The 23,500-nt window shown below is 37.3% G+C and overlaps 2 long non-coding RNA genes and 1 pseudogene across 7 annotated transcripts; 1 reads left to right on the top strand and 2 right to left on the bottom strand.

Annotated features, from left to right (window-relative positions):
- Window positions 1-1,410: 1,410 nt before the first annotated feature.
- LOC145218686 (uncharacterized) lies at window positions 1,411-2,195 on the bottom strand. The gene is made up of 3 exons (XR_013857693.1): window positions 1,860-2,195; window positions 1,728-1,787; window positions 1,411-1,664 (listed from the first exon to the last, which is right to left on the bottom strand). It is a non-coding gene; the product is annotated as an uncharacterized LOC145218686 (long non-coding RNA).
- A 6,941-nt stretch (window positions 2,196-9,136) lies between these two features.
- On the bottom strand, window positions 9,137-11,722 carry LOC145220362 (uncharacterized; annotated as a pseudogene).
- A 1,797-nt stretch (window positions 11,723-13,519) lies between these two features.
- Window positions 13,520-23,101, top strand: LOC145220424 (uncharacterized). Of its 6 annotated transcripts, XR_013858164.1 has the most exons (6): window positions 13,520-20,139; window positions 20,195-20,327; window positions 20,554-20,583; window positions 20,646-20,675; window positions 22,347-22,437; window positions 22,594-23,101. It is a non-coding gene; the product is annotated as an uncharacterized LOC145220424 (long non-coding RNA). The 6 variants fall into 6 exon arrangements; XR_013858163.1 differs by having other exon boundaries at window positions 20,554-20,675; XR_013858161.1 differs by having other exon boundaries at window positions 13,520-13,829; window positions 14,254-20,139; window positions 20,554-22,437; window positions 22,594-23,096.
- The last annotated feature ends 399 nt before the right edge of the window (window positions 23,102-23,500 follow it).

Raw genomic sequence — 23,500 nt, 5'->3', positions numbered from 1 at the left:
AGTTCGCTCTTCTCCTGTCTTCTTCTCTATATCGGTGACCCTCGCAATCCATTCATCACGCAGTGGCACGGGAAGCTTTCTTGCGACGGTTAGCATTATCTCCATCGAGTCTACACTAGACGCATATCTTATATCATGCAAGGCCGTGCAACATTTATCTAGTAACACAGATAGTTTCATCAGTCCTTCCGGATCGTGGGTCTCAACGACCGGAGACGCCTTGAGATGTTGCTCGCATCGTTGTGCTATTACATGCGGTTGGCCATATTCTTCGTGTAGAGTTTGCCACGCCAACTTATATCCTTCAACGGGATCCTTGGCATTAAAACGTTCTAATTTTTCGCAGATATGCGGTTCGCAGTGCTGCTGCAGAAACAACAAACGCATATCATAACTTCGTGACTTTTTTGCAATATACACGTCAAACTGGCGCACGAACGACCAGTAGTTCATGGGGTCTCCATCAAATTTCTTCACTACAGGCCTGGGCAAAAAGCGTTCACATTGTGAGGGCTGCTCGTGGGATGGTTTGGAAAAGCCTACAAATGGCTTTTCGCGTTCTAGCGAGTGCTTATTGCCGTGAGGTAATTTAGGAAATATTTGGGGCGACGCACCCATGTACTGCTTATCTTCTGTTACAGGTATTGGTGACTGCGTACTGCCTGATTTCATCAGGGGGAACTGCGAATTTTGAGGAGATTCGCACGTTGATTCTTCCTCCCAAGCATGAGCTTCAACCTCAGCTAGTTGAAGTTGACAGCGCCTATCTTGAGCATTTCTTCGAGCATCCTCTTCGATACGATCAGCCTCCATTTTCATCCTTGCGACCTCTTCCTCCGCAGCACGCTGGACTTTTGCAATCTCTTCCTCATCAGCACGCTGGGCCTTTACAATCTCTTTCTCATCAGCACGCTGGGCAGCTTCCCTTAGGCGACGCGCCTTGTCTTCTGCGTCGCAGTCTTTCAGCTTCTTCAGAAGCTCGTCGCTGGTTTGCTACTTCCTGATCATGGGCGAGTCGTGCAATTTTTACCTTCACGCGACTTCGGCGAATCTCACTTCGAATCGAACTCGTAGTTGAATTTCGACTCGATTGAACAGACAATCTGTCATCGGGAACATGGTGACTCGGTTCTGGCGTTGGAAATTGCTGCACCCTTTCGTCAAATTCTTCCTTTTCCCAACGGCAATCGGCTTTACGACAAACTGTTTCGGGTAACGTATCCGAATCTGACATTTTGTCGCACAAGTCCATGACGACTTTAAAATCCAAATCAAGCATAGGTAGAAAATCCTTTAGTGGAATTGCACCTTCGGGTTTAATCATTAGGTTTTCAGCACGCAAATAACTATTTTGCAGCGCCTTCAAGGCGGACACAATTTTCGACTTGTCGGCAGACATTGCGACAGTCACAGTTAAAAAACGATGTAACGCAGTCCTTTCGGAAAAGTGGCCAGCTTCTTCGGACGGCGTAACAGGTCACCTCTGCAATCTCCGTAATTACCGCATGTACGTAACTACTCCCCGTGTACTTCACCAAAACACCGACAGCACACCCTCAAATGAAATGCTTTAATCGGCGAATACGAGAAAAGTCAGTCACGTAGCAATGCAGTTTTTTAACTGTGAGAAATGGCCCACAGAGGTAACTCAGTGAGTGGCAAAGCTGAAATAACATATCACACATGAATAAGGCATTATGACGTCACAGCACATACGATTCACTCACCAGCAATATGTACTTGCAGTCAACACGACTGTGCAGTTTATAGGCGATCGGATGTCACAACTGTAATATTTACATTCAAAATTAGATTAAATTCGAACACTTTAAGTTAGAAACATATGCAAGAAAGCTTACCACGACAGCAATGCACAGAATCACAAGATCGCCAATCGAATTTCAGTTAATACAATCCAATATTCTTTACAGTTTGCCACTATAACTTACAGCTGCAATAATGTATAGACTAGGTTAGATTACACAACTACGACAGCATTATACATAAATCCCAATCGCTAACCAGTCGACACGGGCAGAAAGAGACAAACCCTGACACACAAACTTGGAAATGATATCAACCACGCTACAGTTCGCGCATGCGCAGGAGTGACGCAACAATCAAACGCTTGTTGTGCAATGCGCAATGAAGCGTGTAACATGAGGTTCTATAAACAACTTACAAGAGCGCAGAGAAATTCTTACACTACTTTTCAATGTGACTGGCTTTACCTCCCCATCCATAATAACTGGCATTTACTGAAAATTTTGAATTAACAGCAACTAAATATTTGGGCTGATCATGGTCATCTTTGAAGACTAAACAAAGTTTGTCTTCAAAAACTTTTTTCCCAACCATTTGGGATTTTTGCTCTTTTGAAAGCTGAAAAGTTTTTATAATACAACTGAGGAGTCACTTTTCTTTCTGATGGTGGTTGCCTGACACTTTTTTCATATTTAAAACTTTTCTGGGGCATATTTTGTGTTGAAAGGCTTCCAATCTTCAGCTGGTTGCGGCTGGCTTCTATTAAATAAAGCAACCATTTTTTGTAAAAAAAATCTTTTAAAAAGTGGATTTGACAAATTCGGGCGCTGTCTTTTTTGTACAGCTCCTTGATGTGTTGATCGCTTCTATACCCAAGAATAATTTTTTCAAGGCTATCGACCCATTGGAACTGTGATGAATTTGTATATTTTTTGTTTGAAACATGAAATAATGTGAATTGTTGTGTCCGGTTGTGGCATTGCGGCAGACAGCAAAGCTTAGACATATTTTATGAATAAATTATTACCTACAAATATAAAGTTGTAGAACTTTTTCGCTCTGTTAGAGCTCATCAGATTGCCTGGCAGGCAATGAAAGTTCAAATGAAATGGTCAAAAATACACTTACCTTTGCTGCTTTCAGTGATTTGTAGCTATTAAAAACCATAGCTGGGTTCCATTGAAAATAAAAAATGCTTCTTGTTTTTGGTCGGAATTCTAAAATTCATCGGTGAAAACTTTATGAACCTGACAAATAGGCTCTGGCCAAATTTGCTTTTTATTCACAAAAAAATTCTCTTTCTTGTTGCACAAAACCTGTTTCAGTACCACTGTGAACAATCTTTTATAGTTTGTTTCTTTTGCAACAGAGATGGAAACATGCGATGACAATTTCGTATCGTTTTGCGCGCTATACGCTTAACCGTTTACATTTTTAAGCAAAAATAACCCATAGAACACAAGCGAACTACAACAAAATGCTGACAAAACTTCTATGCACTGAACCGTGACGCAGGACGAAGGAAAAGCCCTAAAAGTCCATTGTTACGTCAGAGGTTCCACTCATGTATTTAATACTCTTTGAGCAGCTGCACTGATGGAACACTATAGGTTGTAACCAGTGGTTCCCAACCTTTTTTGGTGTCAGGGCCGAATTTCAAATTTCAGAGTACGTTTGGAGCCGCACGAATATACTCATTAAGTATAACAAAAATTATAAAGCATGAAAGCACGTACCAACGAATAGCAACACTAACAAGAAAAAAAAACACAAATCAATTTAATGTCCAACTTGGCATTGGCTTTGAGAAGTGTGTCAAAGCGAGGCGTAATTGCAGAGGATGCAGTACGCAGTAGCTGCTTGAGGTGGTCATCGGTCAATCGATTGCGATATTGATTTTTGATTACGACCATTTTGCTGAAAAGTGCTTCACACACATAAGTTGATCCAAATAGAGAGGTGTTTTTCTGGGCATTGGTTATCAAGTTGGGATACTTTCCCTCTGGAACTTGACTCCAAAATTCAAGTAAATCTTCACTTTTAAATAATTGCTTGAGCTCGATATCTGACTGCATGTCTAGCAACTCCAATTGAAAATTGTCAGGGGCAGTGGCCACATTAATTGCAATAGGATTTGAAAACATTTTCATCATGGGCAAAAAAGCATTCATTCCGTCAATGCGGCGGTTGAACTCATAAATCAAGTTGCTGATAAGCCTGTTGTATGCATCAAATGATCCATTGGTTTGATGGTCAGATAGCGTTGGAAAATGTGTTGTAACACCACCTGCAAGCTGCGTTTTCCAAAGACAAAGTTTGTTAATAAAAGCAGTTGCTGTGCTATACAAATCATGACAAAGCTTGTTATTGCCTTGTAGAGTGCGATTTAGAGAAGAAAGGTGTGCGGTGATATCCACAAAAAACGCCAAATCAGCAACCCAATCTTCGTCGCCAAGCTGAGGAATATCTTTCTTTCCTTCAGCAAACATTTTAATCTCTGGAAGAAGATCATAAAATCTTTTGATACATGAAGCGCGGCTTAGCCATCGTACGGCTGTGAACATGGCTACGTCACCATACTCAGCGTCAGTATCTGCTAAAAACTTTTTGAACTTCCGATGCTTAAGTGCGTTTGCTCTAATCCAGTTTACTGTTGTTATTACCACATCCATCACATTAGACATGTTGAGTGACTTAGCAACCAGACTTTCTTGGTGTAAAATACAATGATGCCATGTCACCGGAGCAAGATGATACTCGTCTCGCCATTTATTGATGAGCCCTTGAAGCCCTTGATTTGCTCCAAGCATGGAAGGACAGCCATCCGTTGCCACTCCAACCAACTTTGATGGGTCCAAATGTGCTTCTTCAAGAGTAGCATGAAATTCACGAAACATATCTGTTCCTTTAGTTGAGCCATGAATAGAACGCAAAGTGAGATATTCTTCACAAATCGTAAAATCCGGCATGACTCCCCTAATAAACACAGCTAATTGCTCTGTGTCGGTGACATCTTTTGAGCTGTCTAGCGCGACAGAGTAGCACACAAAATTTTTTGATTTCTCAAGAAGCTGATCATGTTGGTCGTTTGCTATACATTCAATGCGCCGTGTTACTGTAGTATTACTCAGCTGCAACTTTTTTGCCTTTTCTTTTACGGAACTTGAACAGCATTCTGTTGCAAACGTAACTATAGCCTGCTTCATAATTTCACCATCCGAGTATGGCTTCATATTGCGAGCAATTAGATGGCTCACCTTGTATGATGTTTTGGTAATATCTTCAGATTCATTACTAGCCTTGAACATATTTGTTTGCTTATGCCGTGCCGACTTAAGAGATTCCAACTTCCTTTTCCTTGATTCTCCTTGGTAGCAATCATATTCTGAAGAATGAGTTTTGTAGTGCCTCTCAATGTTAAAAGATTTTACGCTACTTATCACCACAGGACAAAGAAGGCAATGGGCTTTGTTGTCTACCTCAATTTGAAAATACTTTGCTTCCCAATCACTTTGAAAAACACGATTTTCCTGCTGAAGTGTACGTGCTTTCTTTGAAGGCTGTTCTGACATAATTTAAAGCTTGAATATACCTAAAACTTAAGTAAATGACTGATTATCCTACTGCAGTTTTATAGCGGTTGTAACTACTTTAGATCAAGTTCAATAAAAAGTTCACAAAAATAGAGTATCGAGAAGAACTGGACAGCTGCTGCTGGGTTTTGCCTTAACTATAGCTGCTGCTCGTTCAAATGGAAAGTTATGACACATTGCTTTGAAACAACAGTGACGTAACAATAGCAGTCTATTCACAACTTTCCTCTCATCTTAATTATAAACTCCAAGCCAAGCAAGGGTAATTTTTGAATATGATTTTTATTTTTTTGTTATAAATAGATTTTTTTAAATATTTTTGTGGGATTTTCAAACGTCAATGAGAGCCGCAAGAAGGCTAGCTGGGAGCCGCGGTTGGGAATCACTGGTTGTAACAGTTAGCACTGTCTTCAGCTCAAACAAGTTGGACAATATGGCGCTGACGACTTATGTAAGTTGCTCATTACAAGAACGTTGACGACTCACTTGTTACGCGTTTAAAACTGTGGAATAGGGCGTTTAAAACTGTTGGATAAACGTGTCATTTACACTCGTTTTTTGTCGATAAGGTTAATAAAGATAAAGTTAACTAATAATAAAAATAACAGGAAAACTACTTAGTCAAGGTTATTCAAACTTACGGATTTAGGCAGTCCTTTTCCAAATGCAAACACAAAATACGACATAACTAAGGTTAGACAAAGTTCTTCTTTTTTTAATAATATTGAAAAAAGTCTTTTTTCAATAAGTTTTCAATAACAGACAAAAGTTCGGATCTTCACATTACGTTTAGGACGCCGCGCTTTAATGGAACATCATCTTCTTTACCACAAGGTTACAGAGCCGGCCCACATCAAACAAAGATTAACATCAAGGTGGCCCTTTGCACTGGCTGCTCTCGAGCTACTCGGCGACAATAACACCTCAGACGCAACCGTCTGGATGACCACCAAATGGAAAAAGAGATGGGGAAACAGTAGCCCCCCCACTTCACTTCTACTGCCCCGATCCATCAAACAAGCCATCAGGGTTCGGTCTGCCTCGGCGGGCCTGGACCCGCCTGACCAGGCTGAGAACGGGGTTGGGGCGCTTTAGGTTGTCTATCTACAAGTGGGGCCTGGCTACACCTGCGGTATGCGAGTGTGGCGTGGAGAAGCAGACAGTTGACCACATATCATCACGGTGTCCGATATACAGTCCATTAAATGGAAAGAGCGGCCTGGCGGCCTTGTATGATAAGATTGTCCGCTGGTTGGTCGACAACTGCCCGGACATTTAAACGGCAATAACAACGTCCAACAGAAAGAAGAAGAATTCAATTTATAGCAAACCCAGAAAAAAGTTTAGGCGACCTCACTTGCGGTCGCGACCCACAGGTTGACAACCACTGGTTCAGAATATTACATGTGCGTTAAAGTCCTGTCACTGTCGTTTTGCTGACAATCACACTGGTTAACAGTGTAATCATTACCTGTTTTTGAGGCTAAAACTAGTCAGCTATATTAGTATCTCAAACAATATGTACGGTCAGCAAGTTGATATATTCGGGATTACGGAGACGTACATGCGTTAAAACAGCGGAAACAAGTGAAGGCATAAACAATACTCACCAAATAGCGGCTTGATAGAAACTTCACCGCCTTTATACAATTGTTAAATTTAAATTAATATTGATTCCAACATAAAACGTTATGATTATTTAAAGCAGATATTAAAATATACAAATTAGTAATTTGCGTGAGATGACATCTCTCATTAATATTTTCGTGTTACAGACGATTTCTTTGGTCACATAAGGTTTCCATTAGCAACGTTATGCGTTTCTTTTGAACCCCATTTTCTAACTTGGAAAAACGCACACACAGACAGATTTAATTCAAGGTCATATGTTTTTGAAATATGTTAAGAGAAATACAGTTCTTTTTGTGTTGACTTATTTAGTTTGTTAAATGATTTTTTGTACCATTTTTTTCTTTACAACTTCATGTCATACTTTATACTAATGCAACAAACTCTAAAGCAATATTTATAAAAGATTTAATCTATCACCAACAGCCGTTTCAAACCTCGTATGTAATTTTAAATGTGGTGAATATTACAATGACTAAATAACCTGAGGAATTTCAATTACTGGGTCAAGCAAATTTTGGGTAAGATCCCGACAAAAAGGTGTCACGCAATGTTTAACAAAAGCACGTACCACGTAATCTGCTACATCGACACTTCTAATGCACACAAATAAATAAATTGATTGGAAAGGAGTTCCTTGATATAAAATACCGCTAGCATTTGACTTTATTAACTTAATGGGTTTTATCCACTAGCAAATCTTATTCTCCGAAAGAAATTACTTGCTCTTCATGCCATTTAATTAGTCCACCTGGTGACGACACGAAAATATATTTGTATCTCGCTTTTTCTGATTGTTTTTAAATTATTTAAATTTAGTGCACAAATATAATGTTTTTTAATTATTTAAATTTAGTGAACAAATATACTTTTTTAAAGTTTTTTATGTCGCAATATAAATTACCACTATTGTCTAAAACTTTAAAGTTAATCAAAGGGAATAACATAATGCGCTTGACAAAAACAGTCAAGATGTTACAGGATTACGCGAGGACACTGTATTGGTCCAGTTTAAATCACCTGCATTTTCCATGGTTTGCACCGGTAAGCTCAAAGTAGACCACAGTTTGTTCGGATGTATATGGAAAACCTTAATTATACGAAGCATTTTAGTTGAGAAGCACCAGTGGTATTGGTGATGTTGCTGAAGCGATTTTGAGTAAATGCATATTGTCAGCATCCTGTTTTAACAGTGTATCGAAAAGAACGCTAGAGACTCATGTCAGGTACATAATACGCGATTAACACAGTTAGATGTAGCGGCATCTTTACAGGATAAGCGACGCAACTTTTATCATCCGGTTTGAATCACCTGCGTTGTGTTTTCGGCTGTAAGTCTTAAATAGGCCACTGTATGTTATAAAGCGGATGAGGAAAACCGCTTGACACATACAAAGGTTTTTAGTAGAGAGCATTGTGATACCAGCACTGTCGAAAGCAAATGTATTTAGTTCTAAGAGACTTAATTACCCTTTATAATGTTAAATTAGTATTTTAGTGATGTGTTCCAAAACATTTGCATTTGCCCAAAATAATTGAAAGGTTTGGGTGTAAATTTGATATATTTTTTTGTGATATTCTGGTCATATATTCGCAGTAGGTACAGTTAATTATTGAATAAAATATGTCTATTCAACTCCCCAAGTTTGCTCTTTTTGTCTGCTCGATGAGTTTGTTACACAACAGTAAGTGGTTTCAAAATTTTGTTTTGTCAAAAAAGATCACCAGTGTCAAGTGTAGTTCATATCATTTACATCTAAGTGCATTAAAAAACTTTAGTCATTCGCCGTTAAGATTGTATATATCAGTTGTGGCCAACACGTCGATCGCGATCGACTGGTCAATCGTCTGCTTTCGACAGGTCGATCGCACTAAATTCTCTTTACTCATTAAAAGCTTGTTAATTGATAAACAAATTAAATATATAATATAAATACCACTTATGACCAGAGTTTTTTTAAAGGTGTTTTGGGGGACCGAAACGGTCCCCAAAATTTCTCCAGCGGTTTCCCAAAATTTTGACTTGCAACTACAACTACAGTTTTTGGTATTTAAATGAAACACTTCCGGTCTCTTAAAACTACTTAGCGGTCACCCAAACCAAACCTTAAAAAAACCTGCTTCTGACATTTTAACACAACGCACACAAGTGGAATGAGACAATAATTATATAAATGTCACTTTCTTTGTTGCGTAACAATTGTTATTTTGGCACCAAATTTTGTCGAAAAAACTGCAATGTTTGTCGTCACAACTGGAGTGTTTGCATTAACGAAGCTGTTGCAAATGATTGGGGAGATTTAAAAGTTCTTTCTGACTATCGCATAAACAGGCGACGAGTAAAAAAGGACAAGAACATCACATAACAACCAAACGAAAAAAACAGCAACAACCGTCGGTAAACAAGGATGAATACAAAACACAAGCAATAAATTCCTGTGCCGCATTGGATTGTTCGCAAATGTGCCCGGACATGTTCTAATATTATACTTCCACCAACATATTTATAAAAAAACATATTTTCATCCACTTTTTGCTGCAGTGACTACAATTAAACGCCACATTATAAATAAGTCTCGAAAAATGATTCCACATAATTGCAAATTATAATACCGCAAGAAAACACGTCGTTTTTCACTAACTACATATAAGTGGACGAAAGTATGTTTTTTTACAGCCGCAATGTGTTTTTTTACTTTATTGTCCTTTTTTCACATTGACCACATTACCGTTGATTTCTTTGATGTGAGTCATGTTTTAATGTATCTCTACGGCAGAATCGATTCTTACAAATCTCACAATGGTGGGGTTTCTCTTTCGTGTGTATCAACATGTGCCTTTTCAAATTTCCGCTTAAGCCAAATCTTTTCTCGCAGACATTACATCGATAGTGTTTTTCGTTGGTGTGAGTCAACATGTGTTTTTTCAAATCCCCACTACGACCGAATCTTTTTGTGCAAAGGTCGCATTGATACTTTTTGACATCGGTGTGGGTCAACATGTGTTTTTTTAACAACCCGCCCGTGATAAATGCCTTTTCACATACATCACATCGGTGGCGTTTCTCATGCGTGTGAGTCAATATGTGCGTTTTTAAATTTTCGCGGCGATTAAATCGTTTATAACAAATGTTACATTCATGCGGTCTTTCGTTACTGTGGATCAATAAATGTGTCTTTAAATAACCCGCCGAACTAAATCTTTTCTTACAAACTACACATTGCTGAGATTTCTCTTTGGTGTGAGTCAACATATGTCTCTTCAAGTGACCATAGCGTCCAAATACCTTCTCACAAACATCACATCTATAAAGTTTCTCTTTGGTGTGAGTCAACATATGTCTTTTCAAGTTTCCGTAGCACCCAAATACTTTCTCACAAACATCACATCTGTGAGGTTTCTTTACCGTGTGAATCAACTGTGGTCGTTCGAACTGATCAGCTTCTCCAATATGTTCTTTTAAGATCAGTTGAGTTTTAAAGCGTCGCGTTGAGTTTTTATTTTCAGAATGACGTTTGTATTTCAAAGAGGAGAAACCTGTACACTTCGATTTCATTTCCAGGTTTGCCATTATGATCCTGCAAACTTTTTGAACAATCAATCTTTTAGGTCTCTATATAACTCCTTATACCTCAAAAAGTTTTTTTAAAAAAACATGTAAATAATATTCTACCACGGTCCCAATGATCACAGCCTGAACAGTAGTTTTTGGCTCTGCATGTTTGCTAACATTCACTACATCTGATATGCAATAAATTTCTTGTGTCTTTTATTACCACAATCAACTGCTGCCCTCATTCCTTCTATTTCTTTGAACTCCACTTCTAAATCAGTTAAAGTTTGATTTGTAAAAAAATCGAATGCAGAGACAAGTGGTGCGAAAACAACACAAGCCTTTTTAGCCTCCGAGTTTCTTTTTCCCCTACCATCTTCTGTGTTTGAAGACAGGGGTGCAAGGAAAATGATAAGGTGTTAAAAATGTTTTGCGTCTGTTTTGTTGCAAGGAAAAAAATGGCACCCACTAAATGGAACTAGTTTGACTGTGCCTGTCTTCCTCGAGGGTTAAAACTTCGATTTTTCCATACACAGTACCAGTCAACATTACAAGAGTTTAGAAGATTTAGTTTTACGACATTACGAGCTACATCCTATTCTGAAGCGAGCGATACACCTCAAAGCGACATGGCATTGTTAATTGTCATGTGGCCGATCTGATAAACTTGTATATAGCAACTTACTACACATCTCACGGGAGATAATTTTGAAGTCTTGTCCCACCAATAGCCCGTAACTTTAGGGAAAAATCTGGCTACACTCTCTAACAATCCCCTAATGTAAACTGGTGGTGCATGAGTTTTTGGATGGTCTACAGGACGTCCAATAAATTTGGTGATAAACATGTTGAAAGAGTATCAAAATGTTATTGTATCTCACTTCTTTAAAATCGGTTTTAAACAATTATGTCTCAAGTCCAAATAGCAGTTTTGTATGAATACTTCGATCTTGCTAAAAAAATGGTCCACTATATTATTATGGCTGGGGCTGTGGTCCATGGCCTGGAACGTGTTGAGAACCCTGACTTTTAACTATAACTTTCTGTAAGAGCGCACAGTACTTCACTGAAACAATACCTTACCGTCAGCAAGATTGTATATTAGTTGTGTAAGATCTATTGTTTCAGAACGCTTTAAAACATCAGTATTAAGTAACAAACAATTTACCAACTCAAACCTCAAAGGGTAAAATCAAACAAACGCGTAAAAAAGGTGCGATAATCCTGTGGAGAATTAGAACGTAGAGAGGATGTTGGCTTGCATCGTTATGTGTTTGATCTTCCATATCACTAATTAGTTGACACCCATTCTAAATCTTTTTGCTTTGCGACAAACAGATAATGTAACATTTTAACACCCTTATCAAAAAGAAAATGAAAAAAAAGAACTCTAAAGCTAAAGTGATGTTTTTGTTTTGGCACCAGCTGTTTCTGAAAATGCCTTTCTATTACAAGCTAAAATTACTCAACAGAATTATGTGACTGATGCTTTAGCCGTCATAAGTGTTAACAAACATATGCGCCGAGTAGGCGGTGGCGGGGTGGCGCCGCCACCTTGCGTTTGTGAAGCACGGTGGCGGGCACCGTGGATATTTTCGTTTGTTTTCAGCGGTTTCTTACGGGACATCGTAAAATCTGAGAAAAATTAGGAACGATTCTGCTTTTAAACAAGTGTGCTGGCGAACAAGCAACAAAACACTCCAACCTGTTTGGGTTATTGCCTTGTTTATGACGCCAAACACACAATTGTTGCCAAACAACAAAAAACTGCAATCTGTTTGGCCATTATTGTGTACAATTCGATTGTGCTGTGATAAATGTTTTTTATGTGAAACAAAGCAACAACAACGAAACAAAAAATTTTTTAAACGCTGCTAAACCAATCTAAACGTCACAGCAAAGTGTTCCAGATCAATGTTATTTAAAACATCTTTATTATGATTTTGACAAACGTTGCATTCTATTGTAAGTTAGTTGGACTTTTAGTTTGAGCTGATGTGATTGCACGCATTAGTGACGTCACATAAAATGACGTCATACTTTAAGTCCTCCACCTTGCATTTTTGTAAAACTCGGCGCCTATGTTAACAACATTTTTCGACATCTGTAATGGCATTTAAACATCGCGGAAAATGAAATCTGCAGTCGATTGCAGTTCATATTACATAGGCTGATGTAAACATAATATAACAGAACGCTAGGGATTTCTGCTGTTACAGAGTTGGCGAAGGAAGCTTATTATCACAAGCGAGGTTTCATGAAGTCCTGGCATTTCCACTCGCAGGACAGCAACATGAACGTTAGAACAGACGTTTGATAATATCATGACTTTAAAAGTGCGTGAAAAGGCCTACTACATTATTCGGTGAGTGTGACGATGTATACACGAGCGGGACGGTTGATTACATTGTTATTTTATTTCGTTGTTAGCAAAAGAATTATTAGAAAAGAAATACGAATAATAATAATTAAAGTTGTTTTTTAAATAGAATGTGGGGGCAAATGGTAATTAGATATTAACGCAAAAGTACATAAGAATCTAAAACTTCAATTGAATATTTGAAGATATAGGTAATGTTTCACAAAAACGGTCAAGAACATAATATTGATTGGGCAGGATAAATTTGGCGCATATTGCACCAAAGTAGTATGTATTATCGGAAGCTAGTTTTCTAGCCTGCTGAACGCGGCTGTGCCTTTGTTCTCGAAAAGCCATAAAATATTGCGGGTATTTGGCTGGTTGCCCCTGCAGATAGAACCGTTACGCTAGTGTTAATTCGTCACAATCACCGAAAAGTGTAGCATGTAGTTGATATTTTCTGTGCGACAGCATCTCACGTAGGTTGTTAAAATCTTTCCATCTGGATCTGCTTAGGTCTCTAGCATCCAATAGGAGAACCGTTCAAACAATGGCGGGCCTGATCTTTTCTCTTAAGTGGTACGACGAAACGTTGACTAAGTTGTTTTAATTGCCAAAATAGTTAACTGTCGACTTGTTTTAAACATTAGATGTTTAATGTTTAGTTGTTTAACTAATATGAAAACCCTGGATTCGGAATCTGAGCAACCATCTTCGCATATGAAAACCCTGGATTCGGAATCTGAGCAACCATCTTCGCAAAAGGAAAACGCGTTTTAAGTATCTTCCAACCAACAACAAACTAGCAAAAAAGGAAGTGATCACCAATGCGAATTTTGTAAAAGATGCTTTGCATCCAAAAATGAGTTTGCTCTTCTCATCTTTAAAAATGGAAATCCAAAAAGAAATTTCCAAGTCGCGGAGTCGCCAGGTAAATTTAACACATATTTCCTCATACATATTCTTAGTATTTTTTGTTGATTCATGTGCGGAACCTAGTAAGGCAGTTGGCTCCACGTTTTAAAACGTGGATAATGGAAAATTAAGGAAACTTTTAAAGAATTTTGATTCCTCCAAAAGCCTCATGTGGTAAGTATTCAATGAACATTATGATTGCTGAATCTGTTCAAGCAAACATGTTATCAGTGTGTAGAAGTTTTGGTTGTTATATGTGACACTTATTTTATTGTTTGTAGATAATTGCACTTGGGGGCTTTCTATTATATCCAACCATTTCAGATCTAGAACATTATAGGCATAAAAAGCAATCTTCAAATGTAGATACAATTACATATGTTAATTTTTTTGTATTACATTTCAACTTGTTTAGCATATTAACATACGTTGTTTTGTAGCCTTATAAAGACAAATGAAGAAATTATTGTGCCACTTTTAAGCCATTCACAAAAGAAGACAGTTAAAACCCAGAAACTGTGTGTAAGCCGTTGTGTAAGGACAATATCAATTAAATGTGAGTACGTTTTAGTCTTTTGTCACTACATCTTTTTTTAGAACTTATTGCGGCTTATTACACTAGCGCACACGCCGAGCTGCGTTGTATAAAAAAATATGAAGTGTCTATTGGCGTCCCAATTCTTTCGTATAAATGTAAAAAATCATTCTGCACTTCGGCAGGGCGTCAGTTTCTTGCCAGCTGGATTATTTTGGTAAAATTACAACAAGAGCCTTAGTAAACCACAGTTATAGGCTCGAAAATTCTGGCCAAATGTCTCCAATTTGAAGATAAGACACAAATTCGTGTTCAGCGTCCTCAAACAAAGAAAACCGTCGTGCGCGCCGGCTATCGTATGACAATACAAAGCCGTGTCGGGTCATAGAAGAAAACTTAAGTATGTTACAAGTTGGCAGGGTACAAACTAGAAACCACTGCGTATGAATTTTGGAAAATCTTTATTTGTTTCTTAATCTTCCTGACACACGTTGTGAAATAAAATCAACAGCAATTTTCAAGTAAATACGTTTCACACTGCCATGGAGCGACACTAATGAAATTTAAAATTAATTCTTGTCTAACACCAACGACGTCACGTCCAAAATAATTGCTCCATCGAGTATTCCAGTGGTACTTCGAATATCGTTGCGTACGCATTTGCAAAAGTAATATCGTAAGTCAACTCGGTTTTCTATATACAGTAGTAAAGTTTTCCAGAACCTTTCCTTGCCGTTCCACACAGAATAAGCCAATTGTTGTGCGGCGAACTAAGGCGTTCTTGTCAGACAGGAAGGAATTCAGTTTCTCGTTGGAAACCAGAGCACTCAGCGTGGAAGGGATTAATGTAACGGTCGAAAGACAGACCGTGTGATCTTCTGTACCTCTCAAGTCACGTCTAGGTTAACTGATGGCTTTGGGAAAAAAAATATTTGTATTTTCATGAGATACGTATTGGGAAACGGGGCCCAGAAAAGGCATTTCTTCGTTTCATCGTTCTGCTTAACACCCATGAACCGCAGAGATTTCATACACTGCTGCTGCTTTGAAATTCTCATGCCAAAATATAGCACAGCCCCAAGTTGAATGTGGATCAAATTTCGACACGCAATTATTCAACACACAAACTGTTATCAGTTTTCTCGCTTTTGTCCAATATTTGTTTATTGTAAAATTGGCCGTGAGTGCAATTTTTGCAAAACTCATTATCTTAACATGGTTTAACATAGCAGTACGTCAGTGATGCAAAACCGTAGGCTTTGGTATGGCAGTAGGTATAAAAAATCTTGGTGTTTTAAACTATGTTTTCAATAACATACGAACTTTATGAAATTAGGAGCAACTACTCTGCAAAAATAATCGATGTGGAAAACATGTTCTTCTCCTTGGGTGGCACTAAATACCGCATGTGACCGCATGTGGCCGCATGTGACCGCATGTGATTCCTCTTAAAATACACCATGTTATGTGAAATGTAAGAATTCCAGCCCCATTAGGGGTAAAATAGACCAGATTCTGGATTGATTTTAATTTCAAACCTTCACCCAACCCTAATAGCTCTAACCGGCAGCGCTTTCAAAAGTCCGCAAAATTATTTTTGGTAAAAGCATATTTAAGTCCTTCACAGATTCCTGCCGTGTGATAACATGCGGTATACCATGCGGTCACATGCGGTCACATGCGGTCACATGCGGTCACATGCGGTCACATGCGGTCACATGCGGCCACATGCGGTATTTAGTACCACCGCTTCTCCTTGACCTGCTACTCCACAGTTCGCGCCACACTGTACATGGAGTTTGTACAGCTGCTACTATGCAATCGGAAGCAATTAAGTTACTCGTTTCTAACCACCCCCTAATGCTATTTTGAGGTGTTAACTCAGTACAGCATTATGATGGCACTTATTAAAACATTCGTTTATTTGCCTCTAAGTAGATTTGCCGAGTGTGTCCACAGTGTTATATAATAACAGGAAAACGAAGAAGAGATATTATTTAACCGTAGCGATATACACATCATGTTAAACTGATAGCATACAAACAAAATTTAAACAAGTTCGTTTAACAAAAAAAGGCAATAATGAGCTTTTACCGAAAGCAACTCCTAATACACTTTTGGCGAAAAATTCAAAATTTTGACGAAAGTTTCGGAAACTTCGCTAATAACTCTCATTTAACATTGATGGCCTTCCAGTTTTTAAAAGCAGAAACTCTTGCTTTTGGCCTATACTGTACTCTGTTTGGTTCAATGAATTCCGTCAGTGTGTTTTTCCAGTTTCACTTTCATATGGAGAATCCAAACCATCATCTTTACAATTTTTACAAGACATGGTTCATGAACTAAAAGACCTCATTAAAAATGGATTATCAGTTAACGGATATTTTATGGAAGTTAAATTACATTCAGTTATATGTGATCAGTGGCGGCTCGTGCCTAAAATTTGTGGGGGTGCTGCTCAAAATTTTAGCCTTTATTGAACATATATAAGTTGGCAATATATAGAAAACCTACATTTATAGTTTTCTAGCCATTGTTTTGTGTAGAAAAACAAGTAATACAAATCTTAATTAGAAACTCCATTGTGACGTAATTTTTGTTACGCAATAATGTACACGAGTGCAAACACCAGACGATATCATTTGTGTATTTTGTTTACTTGCACAGCGACGGCTAAACACCATAACATGCAGTAATAATGTGGAACAAAAACACACGTGACACAGACTCGAAACTAAGCGGTTGTAAATACGGTAAAACACAACAAGAATATAGAAAAAAAAGTAATGGGTCGAAAAAGGTCGAAGTATTTCAGTTCGACAACATTTAAAAAAATGGCCATGTTTCATTTAAGTAACCTTATGGTCACAGTCAGCGTTTTCAACATATTATATGACACTTCACAGATTATAATTGTCACACAAAAAACTAGCCATACAGCTGTTTATTGGTATCATAACTGACAAATTTAACAATTACTTTACATTTGTGTCAGAACTTGTTTATTTTAACATCTTTTTTTTGAATTTTTGTGGGCAGACTATTATTTGTCCTTCAGATTCTTAACTGCTATACTTGCTGCTTTATTTGCTGGAAAATAGCTTATGATTGCTTTTTTTAAGTGCAAAACTCCTTCAAGCTTTAAAATTTACAACACTCTAACTTAAATTTAAACCCTATTATTAAACCTTGTGCTTCCTTTTTACAACCAAAATGAATCATGAAGTTATAGTTTGGGCATGATAATTGATAGTTTCTTCCTTGATTCCAAATGACAACTGAGAAACTGTTTTTCTATTTAGTAGTACTAGCACTGCAAGTGCAACTCTTTTGGAAATAATGGTGTTCCTAACAAAGGTTTGCATCCAAACTGTTTTGCCTTTGAAGGACTCATGGAAACAGCAAAAAGGATTTTTCATCCTAGTAATTTCACTTGTCAAAACATAATCTAGATTTCTTCAAAGTAATCATGAACATCAGATCTACAGAAACATTTTCATTTCAGTAACTAGCTTTTCTTTGTCAACAATAGGATGTGCTTGGTGGTCACTATACTATCTTGTCTGTAGAATGTTCATTCTTAAGAAACACTTTCTGTGAAGCAATTTAGCAGCTACTGTTTAGACAAACAGTACATGTCCATTATATCAATACTCATCTTTTTCATCATGTCCACGTAAGGGAGTTTCAAAGTTTCCACAGAACAAAATGCAGTCTATTATTTTGGACAAAATTTCACGATTTTTTCCACTTTTTTGTTGTGTTCAATAATTGAAAGTCTATATACCATATACGCCTCACTAAGTTTTTCCTTAATATTTACAGTTCCAAAAAGTGAAAGTGAAACATCGTTGTCCACATGCTTCTTTGACTTCTCATGTTTTTCTGCTTTCTCACCTATTTTGGCTACATTTGTAAAACCATCTTTTGTCCAGCATTTTTCATCACCTCCAAACAGCAAACATGGAAAACAGAACAGTACATTTTTAACTTCACAACCACAAAGCCATTTTTTCTTTTGATACCATTCAGAATTAAAACTGCGTATATATTTCTTGTTGTGGCTCATTCCTGGCTGACAAAGTTGAATATCAGGCGTTGGACGCCCTTTTTTCTTTATACTTACCTTTTCAGCACTTGATAACTGCGAAATCTTAAGTTGCTGAAGCTCACTTTCAGTCACCGAATTAGAATCTTGAAAAGCCATGATTAACCTTTCAATCAAAAACTGTAAAAATGATTAAAAAAGAATAACTGTCGTACTGTACTCATTGTCGAACCTGATGGTACACGTGATTTGCTTTGGCACACAATAAACGCGGAACAGACAACTACTTCCGGGTGCCCAGGTCACACGCTACGTGATTGGTGGAGCTGCGCGAGCCGCAGCACCCTGGCTCCTATTTCGCCCAGCATGTAGCTTTTCAAAGTGCGCATGCGCAGAACCGCAAAACGTCAGAAAACTGGAGCTGCAGTTCCAGCATAGATATACATTAGTGTTTCCAAAAAAAAACTTTGCTTGAAAATTGACAGATGGAAAGCAACTGAATTCCGGCAGTTTTTAATATATACCGGTAAAATTGTTTTAAAAAAGGTTTTAAGCAATGAGCTGTATGAACATTTGATGCTTTTAAGTGCAGCTATATCAATTTTTATTTCTCCATCTCTTTGCAAAACAAATGCCTGTTTGGCTCATTCCCTTCTTTGTACATTTGTCACACAGAGTACAACACTGTATGGTGAAGAATTTTTGGTTTATAATGTACATTCATTATTGCATTTGATCTCAGATGTAAAAGAGTATGGGCCACTTGACAATTTTGGTGCATTTGCATTTGAAAATTATATGCACAAAATTAAACGCTTTGTTAGATGTGGCAAAAATCCACTTGTTCAAGTAATAAAGCGAGTGCAAGAGATTGGTTTTTCTGAGCTCAACTATCAATCAGTCCCACAAGTTACTTTCTCCAAACCACCAAATAATGCATATGTTGTATGTAAAAGTGAAACTGTGAAATGTGTCGAGATGGTGGAAAGCAATGATAAATCATGCCTGTGTAGAGTGTATAGTAATGTACAACCTTTGTTCATGGAACCATTTAATTCATCTTTAATTCATGCATACAATATAAATATAAACAAAAGTTGTATGGAAACTCTTGACATTACAAGTGTCACCTTTAAGAGAGCTGTTTGCATTAAACAAGGCAACTTTGTCAGGTTTATGTGTGTACTGCACCACTTATAACTATTTTTTTGCTCAGGTTAATATTTTATTGCTAATTGTTTGGAAGCATGTCATTTGCTATTGTTGAATTTGCTGAAGAACCGAGCTGGTGTTTCCGTTTAGGCGGGTTTCATTTGGCCAGCAGAACCTGCGGGTTCAAACACCGTCTTATGCAACCGGACGTACCCCGCCAGGTTCGTGCGGTCGGTTGCGATCCTACGGCAGGACATACCCAAAACGGAATTCAACCACAATTCAAATAACAGGACACTTGACTCGATAACCTACGGTTTTTTCGGTGTCCTTGCTGTTTACGTATCCGTTCAACAATGGAACTGTAATGATGAAGTGACTATGCAAATAAAATTTGACTTGACTTGACTTGACTTGAAGATAGCAGTGTGGAAGTTATACCTTCCACATGGATTTTTTCAAAACATGGGTCAACAGAGAAGTTCAGCTATTGGCCAAGACAGTCACAACGCCAAAAGGTAAAAAGAGGTGAAACACCAGATGAGGAGAAGTGGTTTGTTTACAAAATAAAACGTGTGTTTGGATATGAAGGTAAGTTTTATTACAAGGTTTGTGTTGAGAAGTTATTAATTGGATTTTCTTGCAGATGAATATGAGATAGCACACAAAAAAGCAGGTCTTGCTGTCGACACATCACACATCAAACATTGACAGTTCTGATACTGAAACTACTATCACTAGGCCTCATAAAAGACCTGCCAGATATTTGTCGGACGAAGGTCAGATATTAACATTGCTTGACTTTGATGCTGCTTCATGTTCATCACAATCCTATAAACTAAATATTATATACTCTAAAAATTTAAATATTGTCCTGTTTACAAACTTAAGTCTAAACTTGTCAGAAGACTTTAACTGTTAAAAATTAAATATTGTCAGAAATTTAATTGTATGTAGGCTCTACACACACTGTTCAAATTGAAAGTTATAATGTTTTCGTTACAGGAGAGTCACCAAGCAAATGCACCAACACAGGTTTGTAGTGTGACATTTATTATCTACTTGGATAAAAATCGTTTGTTCTACTTTTTCACTAGAAGTGGGGGATGAGACAGCTGCTGTGGCAGGTAGGTCTTCAAGATTATGCATATTCATGCCTCACTGAAATTCAGGCAATATCAAATGCAGAACAAACAATTGCAGAAGCAACAGGAATTTTGACATAACTGAGTGATGACCAATTTAAGTTTTGGTTTCTTAACACACCATGTGGACAGTATTTGCAACCAAGTGCAATCATGTGTATTGATATAATGGACATGTACTGTTTCTCTAAACAGTAGCTGCTAAATTGCTTCACAGGAAGTGTTTCTTAAGAATGAACATTCTACAGAGGAGATTGTAGTGGCCACCAAGCATATCCTATTGTTGAGCTAGTTACTGAAATAAAAATGTTTCTGTAGATCTGATGTTCATGATTACTTTGAAAATAATCTAGATGATGTTTTGACAAGTTAAATTACTAAGATGAAAAATCCATTTTGCAATTTCCATGAGTCCTTAAGGCAAAATGGTTCTTTTCAACACTGAAAAGGATGCAAACTTTTCTAAGGGACACCATTATTTCCAAAAGACTTGCATTTGCAGTGCTAGCACTAAAAAGAAACAAACAGTTTCTTAGTAGTCATTTGGAAATCAAGGAAAAAGCTATCAACTATTTTGCCTAAAAGCACTAGGTTTAATCATATGGGTTAAATTGAAATGAGAGTGTTGTAAATTTCAAAACTTGGAGGGATATTGCACTTTAAAGTAGGAAGCACAAGGTTTCATCATATGGGTTAAATTTAAGTGAGACTGTTGTGAATTTTAAAGCTTGGAGGAGTATCGCACTTTGAAAAAAGGAATTATAAGCAAACTGAAAGACAATTATTAGTCTGTACTCAAAAATTTAAAGAAAAGATGTTTAAATAACCAAGTTCTGACACAAATGTAATGTGGTTGTTAAATTTGTCAGTTATGATACATATACAAAAGCTTCATGGCTAGTTTTTTGTGTGGCAATAATCTGTGAAGTGTCATGAGATATGTTGAAACAATGACTGTGACTATAAGTTACTCAAATTAAACATGACCATATTAATGACTGAATAGCAAGTGTGTTAGTTAGTGGTCATTGTTATAACCAGTTATTCTTAAATGTTGTCCAACTGAAATACTTTTTGACTCATTTATTACTATTTTGTTCAATATATTGTTGTTGTGTTTTACCGTACTTACATCCGCTTCGTTTCGAGTCTGTGTCACGTGTGTTTTTGTGCCACATTATTACCGCATGTTATTGAGTTTGGTCCGTCGCTGTGCAAGTAAACAAAATTCCCCAATGATACTCTCTGCTGTTTACACTCGTGTACATTATTGCGTAACGAAAATTACGTCACAATGGAGTTACTAATTAGGATTTGTATTACTTGTTTTTCTTCACAAAACAATGGCTGGAAATCTGGAAATGTGGCTTTTCTATATATTGCCAGCTTATGTATGTTAAATTAAGGCTAAAATTTGGAGCAGCACCCCCAGAAATTTTAGGCACGAGCCGCCACTGCCTTTGTGTAAAATTGATTGCACAATGCGGATACATTTTTAATGGTGATAGAAATATTGTGTTTTTTACCATAAAATTGTTTTGACAACTTTTTTATTGTACTTTGGGAAAGGTTTATATTGCTTAATATATACATATTACATAATATACTTTTTGTGAAGTATACGTGACTCTTGCCTGTTCATTTTTTCACCAGGAAAAAGGTGAAAGAAAAGGGACATATGGGACAACTATATAAAAAGAAGGCAGAAAATCGAATGGTTCAAGATTTATACACAACACCACAGGTATGTAAAATAAATGATTTATGCTCCATATTTGTAATAAACCCTACCATATGTGTTATGTTTTGTAAGGTTTGGACTTAAACAATAGGCTATCAGAGTACTGTAGGGAAGAAATTTTGATCAAAAATAACATTTATTTTCACATTGTCATTGTAGTTTTGTAACCAAGGTTTGTGTTTCACATGAGAGATGGAAACCGAAGAGTCAACTGAAATGAAAGATTACACTTGTGGATTGAACAAAATACACTCTCAAAAATTACGACCAACAATACATTCATTGCAAGATTTTGTTTGATTAGTTTTTGCTGATCCAAAACAACTAGACTTCTAAACTAACTTTTGCGTATTTGCTATTTGTAGAAGACCTGCATGCAACAACCAGCACATTGTCAAATTATAAGAAGCCAGCTGCTGATGTTAGGATTGCCTTTTATTTTCCAAAAAGGCTGGGTGCAATCAAAAAAGTGTACATGTTTTTAAAAAAAAGCAAATGAAATTCGTTAGAAGTATGAAACAGTGTGTATACATACACAAATAATCCTTTAAGTGTTTGTTCATTCCTGGATTTACTATTCATCCATATTGCTCATGTGCACTGTGTGTTACTTTGACACATACAAATTATGTATGTACTTTTATATTGTGTCTGCTTTGAAACTGTGTTTCAGGAATAAAATACAAACATTGTGTGACATTTATTTTCCACTAGCCTTATTATTGTCCTGACATCATATTTCAGCAAGGTTAAGGACCAGCAAATACAAAGGGTTGGTTGGATAATGTTGATTGTAAACATTTTGATTTATTTTATTGGTCGGTGGGTTCGAGTTATATTAAAATCCCACCAGCACCGTGAAGACCCAAATGCAAGAAATTAGCGGCCTTCCTTCATCAAACACCCACCCTTTACAGCCAAACAACTGATTTGAGCTTGGACGCACTCAAGGAAAACGTCGCATCGTTCGGATCCTGTGCATACCACCGAACGCATCCATTTTCGGAACGTAATTTACGGACCGTTTTTCGCATGCGTTTACGCACGTTGACGCAATACGCAGTCT

This window comes from Phallusia mammillata, chromosome 3 (genome assembly GCF_965637545.1).
Source record: "Phallusia mammillata chromosome 3, kaPhaMamm4.hap1.1, whole genome shotgun sequence".
NCBI classification, from domain to species: domain Eukaryota; kingdom Metazoa; phylum Chordata; class Ascidiacea; order Phlebobranchia; family Ascidiidae; genus Phallusia; species Phallusia mammillata.
The sequence above is the reverse complement of the archived record's forward strand: the minus strand, read 5'-3'. Positions and strand labels throughout refer to the sequence as shown.